Source organism: Trichechus manatus, unplaced genomic scaffold, assembly GCF_000243295.1.
Source record: "Trichechus manatus latirostris isolate Lorelei unplaced genomic scaffold, TriManLat1.0 scaffold00001, whole genome shotgun sequence".
In the NCBI taxonomy this organism is placed as follows: domain Eukaryota; kingdom Metazoa; phylum Chordata; class Mammalia; order Sirenia; family Trichechidae; genus Trichechus; species Trichechus manatus.
This window is the reverse complement of record NW_004443937.1, coordinates 37,715,574-37,722,234: the sequence shown is the minus strand read 5'-3', so window position 1 is coordinate 37,722,234 and position 6,661 is coordinate 37,715,574.

Sequence of the window (6,661 nt, the reverse complement as noted above, 5' to 3'; positions counted from 1 at the left end):
ATACCATTATTTCCAAACCTGTGGCTTTCCGTGCCTTTCGGAGGTGTTTGCACCTTTGACAACTGAGGGGAGGGGAGAAACTCACAACCCGCCTCCGTACCTGTATCTATGCTTTCATCTCAGTACCTGTATCTATGCTTTCATGCCATATTGGGTGTTAGAAACCCCTTAGGGTGAGAAACGGTTTCGCTTTACTTTCTACTGTGTACTGGTTCTAGCCCATCAGGCTTTATTTCCATTTCTAATACTAAGTTGGAAAAAAAAAAGTACACATCAGCCTCTAAAATGGTGTGTATAATAAATTTCTCGTAATCCTTTCTGCAAGTTATAATTCCATCTGTCTGAGGTGATAAAGGACAGTTACACCATCTCTTGATGAATCCTGGGCCACCTGAGGCGCTGGCATCACTCTGCCACGTGGTCACATTCCATAAGCAATATCTACGTCTTTACCCTAATAATTACTACTTCAGTTTTACATGCAAATCCCCGCTATTTCTAAAATGCATTTCTATAATATTCCTATAGCATTTCTACTGACCTGAATATGACAGGTATCAGACTATCTATCAAAGGAGAAATTTTCCTTTTTTTTTTTTTTTTTTGCCCTAACGATTCATTAGGGTGGCTTTGGAATCTTTGCCTGTGCTCAGGGCTTTATTCTGCCCCAGGAATTCTACCGTCACCACTGAATGAAGGTGATGCTTGGAGAGTGTCGTCATCATCTCTATGGTCACCACTACAGCCATTTATTGAGCTCTCACTGTGTTCCCGAGCATTGCACTGAACTGGGTGTATACGTTTTCTCACTTAATCTTTATAACAACTCTTTAAGCATCAGCCCACTTTATAAACTGTGACGCTTGCATACAAACAGGGTCAGGAACTCTCCTGAGTAGCCACGCAGGCACCTACCCAGGCCTGGCTAACACCAAACCTTGCCATTTAACTGTCAGTGGCGCCTCTGACCAACAGCTGTTCTTCTGTTGGCTAAAATCCATATTGCTTATTAAGAAAGGAACGTGTTCAGCAGGGCACCTTGCTTACTGCTTAGATGATACCTCCATGGTGGTAGTGTGAAAACTGTTTTTCCTATTTATCTGTTGCACGTTGTACTAAAGAAGGGTCTACATTTAAAAAATAAAAGGTTCACAAAGAATTGCCTTTATGTATACAAAATATACTTTAAAGTTATTGATATTTTTGCATGTTACAAGCACGCCTTTCTATCGTCTACAAGTTTTATCAAGGGAGACTCCTAGACATGGGTTGTGGGTATCTCTTCAAAAATCTATGTCTTCACCACAAAGCATCCTCCTTCCCCTTTCCTTTCCGTTGCATTGCTATAGTAACCTGGCATCCCCACCTTTTTGTTGGCACTAAAAGATCATTTATAATCAGTCCTCCACTTGTGCTGAAATGCACCCTTCAATTCATAACACAACAAATAGCATGTCAGTTTAACAGGACCTGAAGCATTTCTCATCTTGACTTAAACTCACATGTTGGAAAGAGTGAAAATATCAGGAAATATACACAGCTAATAAAAAAGAACCAAGCTGGGTTCTGGGATCTTTAGAGTCAACCTAAGCCCCTTCACACCTATTACCTTGTCCTACTGCTTAACAATGAAGACTAGACCTGACCAGGGACACAGTCACATCCAAGAAAGGAAAGTTCCAGAAACTTACCTTTCCTAAGGTCAGTGTTATTTTTTTCTCCTGAAAAGCCACTAGCTCTTCCATCTCTAGAACAGGATATGACAAAGCTGTTTTGTCACATCAGATAATCATATAAACTGACCTCAGGCCTGTCATGGCAGAGGCAGAAGAGCCCTGCGAGCCAGGCCTCATGTTCACAAAGGCTCCACGTTGGCTGTCTCCAAATGGGGTTAGACACACGCTCACAGGGACACTCTGACAGCCGCAAGTGAGTGAAGAAAACGCTTGTCATTTACTTTCAAACTTAAGTCACATTACTGAACCACGTCGCTTGAAGTGTATGATCAATTGCCTTTTTTAAAATAAATTCTGTAATTACATTATGATTAGCCCAGTTACATCGCACTCGTTATTTGTTGTTATTGTTAGGTGCCGTTGAGTCGGTTCCAATACATAGCGACCCTGTGTACAACAGAGAGAAACACTGCCCGGTCCGGTGCCATCCTCATGATCCTTGTTGTGCTTGAGCCCATTGTTGCAGCCACTGTGTCAGTCCAGCTTGTTGAGGGTCTTCCTCTTTTTTGCTGACCCTCCACTTTACCGAGCATCATGTCCTTCTCCAGAGACTGATCCCTCCTGATAACATGTCCAAAGTATGTGAGTTATTTAGGGAGATTAAAAGAGTTAATTTGTCAAGTGTAAACATTCAAAATTCACCAAACCTGTTTCATTCACAATCTTTCTTCAGCCACAATCTCCCCCATCTCAGCGGATGAAACGTCCCTACTTCTGGGTGCTCAAGTCAGAAAACTTGGAGGTAACCTCAATTCCTCCCTTTCTCTCACACCCCACATTCAGATTATCAGGGAATCCCATTGGCTTTACCCTCAAAACATATCCAGAACCTAACTATATCTCACCGCTCTCACCATTATAACCCTGGGATAATGCCACTGTCGTCTTTCATGGTCTTAGTACGATAGCCTGCTAACTGGTCTACCTGCTTCTACCATTGCCTCAAGACCCACCTCCACCCTAATCTGTTTTCAACATGGCAGCCAGAGTGAACCGCTAAAATTACAGCATATCGTGTCACTTGTCTGCTCAAAACCTTCTGGGGGATTTCCACTTCCAGTAATGGCAGACTAATTTGGTATAGACGAAGCCTATCATTGAGAACAACTAAAAAGCACAAATAAATAATCTGTCTGAAGGCATCATAGAACTGCGATGTCCATAAGGACTCCAGGAGCCAAGATGACAGAGCAACAGGAAAGCAGGGGCGAGCTGGCATCCCATACCACTCTTTACCTTGCTGAGTCGCAAGCAGTGGCTGACAGTCTGAGAATATAAGCAGAGGCTCTTGAAGTCTTTTCAGCTGGAGAGACAACAGTTCAGAGCCTACCAAGGATAAAAACCAAAAAACAAACCCAGTTGCCATTGAGACTATTCCAATTCATGACGACCCGATGTGTGTCAGAGTAGAGCTGCACTCCATAGGGTTTTCAACGGTTGTGATCTTTCAGAAGTAGATCACCAGACCTTTCTTTGGAGGCACCTGTGGTGAATTTGAACTGCCACCCTTTCAGTTAGTAGTCAAGTGCTTAACCGTTCGTACCACCCGGGGAGGTTAAAGGGCTTTGTTAATCACCGCCAGCCTACAGGAGACCACTGAAAGACTGGCACCCTAGAAGGAGGTATTTAACTGGTTGTGAAGGTCAGGCTTCACAAAGACCAAACCCCGTCTTCCAATCAGCGCAATCCCTGATTGGATTGAGGTGATCTACCGTTACATTAACTACTCACCACAAGCAAACATAAATCCTCTTTGTAGGAAGATAATATCATTGAGAGCCTCAAAATAGCCTCTACAGTTTTTCAATGTCCAGCATTCAATCAAAAAATACAATGTATACCAAGATATTGGAGTCATCAGACCTGGACTTTTAAAAATGACAGTGAATAATGTGTCCTAAACATTAAATGGTAAGCTGGAGAATTTAGTCAGAGACATAGAAACTATATATATAAAAAAGAAATTAACAAATTGAGAAACCAAACATACAATAGAAATAACAAAACCAATAAAACTAGTAAAATTGATAAAATCATCACAAAGCTGTTTAGACACACACACACAAAAGTAGAGAGGGCAAAAGTTATCAATATCAGGAATGAAAAATGGTCTATTACTACACAGGAATCCTATAGGCATTAAAACATAATAAGACATGATACACAGTTTTATGACAATACATATGAAAATTTAGATAAAATGGATAAATTCCTTGGAAAACACAGCTTACCAAAACTAATACAAAGAAGTAGTAGAAACTTTCCCAGCTCAATAGCTATCAAAAAATTAAATCGATAATTTAACATGTTACCATAAAGAAAACTCCAGTCCCAGTTGGCTTCACTAGTGAATTCTTCCAAAAATGTAAAGGAAGAAATAGCATGAACACACTATAGTTGTCATCGAGTCTGTTCTGACTCATGGTGACCACAAGCGTGTCCGAGTAGAACCATGCTCTGTAGGGTTGCCAGTGACTGATTTTTCAGAAGGAGATCGCCAGGCCTTTTGTTATGGATTGAATTGTGTCCCCCAAAAATATGTGTTGTAAATCCTCACCTCTTTGCCTATGGTGAAGGAGCCCTGGTGGTGCAGTGGTTAAGTGCTTGACTGCTAACTGAAAGGTCAGGGGTTCAAAACCACCAGGTGCTCCTCTGGAGAAAGATGTGGCAGTCAGCTTCTATAAAGATTACAGCCTTGGAAACCCTATGGGGGCAGTTTTACTCTGTCCTATAGGGTCACTATGAGCCAAAATCAACTCGATAGCCACGGCTTTAGTTTGGGTTTATGCTTGTGGTTATAATCCCATTTGGGAATGAGTTGTCTTTGGTATGTTAATGAGACAGGATTAGTGTAGGGTGTGACTTGAGTCAATCTCTTTTGAGATATAAAAGAGATTAAACAAGCATTCCAGAAGCAGAGATGGGGGAGAAAGCCTTGGCCTAGAGCCGGCACCCTGAATTCAGACTTCCAGCTTCCTACGCTGTGAGAAGATCACAATGGTGTGGCCCTCAGCAGATCACAGGGATGGCACAGGCCCGGGCAGCGTTTTGCTCTGTTGTGCATGGGGTCGCCGTGAGTCAGGGAGTGACTCCATGGCATCTATGAACAACAGGGAGCCTCTCTCTCCCGTTAGAAGTCACTAGCATGTTTTCAACCACAGCTGTCTTTCCCAATTAAAAAAAATGGTTAAACTTCCCCAGTCAGCCACCTTAATCATAAAGAAAGCGAGTGGTCCCTGAACACTACCACGTACCAGGCTGTACTTGGCTTCTCCTCCAAATAGCCCTGAGGGGAAGGGACCACTTACACTCCACTGTGCAAAATCTGAGGACCAGAGAGAGGTGGGACCTGTCCGAGGTCACACAGCTAACGGACAGAGGGAGACCGGCCTGTCCCCACAGCCTGCCCCTAACCATCGAGACACACTGCCTCACACTCAGCTAGAAGCAAACAGGACTGGATAGTACTGCTTGTCCACTAAAGGTGCAAAAAATGCTCCCTAAACTCAAGTCAGAAAATGTTCCAAATCAGAAAGAAAATGCCCTTGCAAAGGGAGCTCATAAAAACCTGCTTCTGTTCTTCCACATTGTAACGTTGCTAAGCTAGTAAAACTGGGCAAAGTGGGGCACTATTTACAGGACGAGACTGAAGTTTTTCCATTAAAAAGCACAATATTGTGTGATTGTGCGTTTTGTTTGTGTGAAAGAGGAGGAAACACCTTTACCTGTCTGAAATGGCGTATGTCGGTACAGTGTTGCATATTTATTAGCCCATCTGCTACTACAGCATTAAAAGGGGAGAAAACATCTTACTCCAAGCAATGTATTCACAGTTACTGTTTTACCACCTGATGTGCAAAAATAACAACACTCGATAAGCATTTATTATTGTGCTGAGTAATTTCAATTTAATTCATAACCTTTTTTTTTTGTGAAAAAGACCACAGAAGAGAACATCTGCTTCGCATCGGGTTTTGTTTCGGTGTTTGGGTGAAGAGAATAATCCCTCGTGTTCGGGGTGATCGAGATGGGTTGTTCGCTAGCGTGTTTTTCAGGACCTTCAACCGCTGGAGATTTGTGGAAACCTGATTACATAGTCACGGATGTGGCAGCTGCACATTATCAGAACTGAAAAGGTAAAGATTTGAAAGGTGAGGTTGAGTCAGGCCGCCAGGTATTTCCAGGGCAGACGGCTCCGCTGTATTTAGCTAACCCCGAATCCAATCGCACTGCAAGCTGGGACTGTTTCTCTCTCTTGGCAAAATACCAGCCGTGTATATCCAGTAGGGGGTCTTTCAAAAACAACTGATCCCCGAATAACAATTAAATAAGGGCTCCTGAAGAAATTCACAGCCAGTGAGTGACCCTCACACCTGGGGAAAGGTGAGAAAGAACTCCTCTGAGGGAGGGGGTCTGCCTGTCTGCTCTCCACTCTCTCTGGCCTGGGCCCTTCCAGAAAAGGGAGGGCTGTGCTTTGGAGGTGAAGATGGTATCTCTCAGGTCTTCTCCCTCCTTGTTATAGGTTGAATTTTGTCCTCCAAAAAGATATGTTGAAGTAAGTCCTAACTTCTGGTACCTGTGAATGTGACCTTGCCTGAAATGAGGTCTTTGAGGATGTGGTTAGTTACACTGGCATGAGTTTAGACTGGAGTAGGGTGGGTACTAATCCAGTATGACTGGTGTCCTTATAAAAAGAGAAGAGAGACAGAGGTGTCCTGGTGTCTTTATAAAACAGAGGAGACAGACGCAGAGGGAAGACAGCCATGTGAAGACAGAGGCAGAGAAAACCAAGGAACCCCGAGGATCGCCAGGAACCCCCAGAAGCTGGAAGAGGCAAGGAAGGCTTCTCCCGTGGAGCCCTCAGAGAAAAAGCATGGCTCTGCCAATACCTTGGTTTCAGACTTCAAGCCTCCAGAACTGAGACC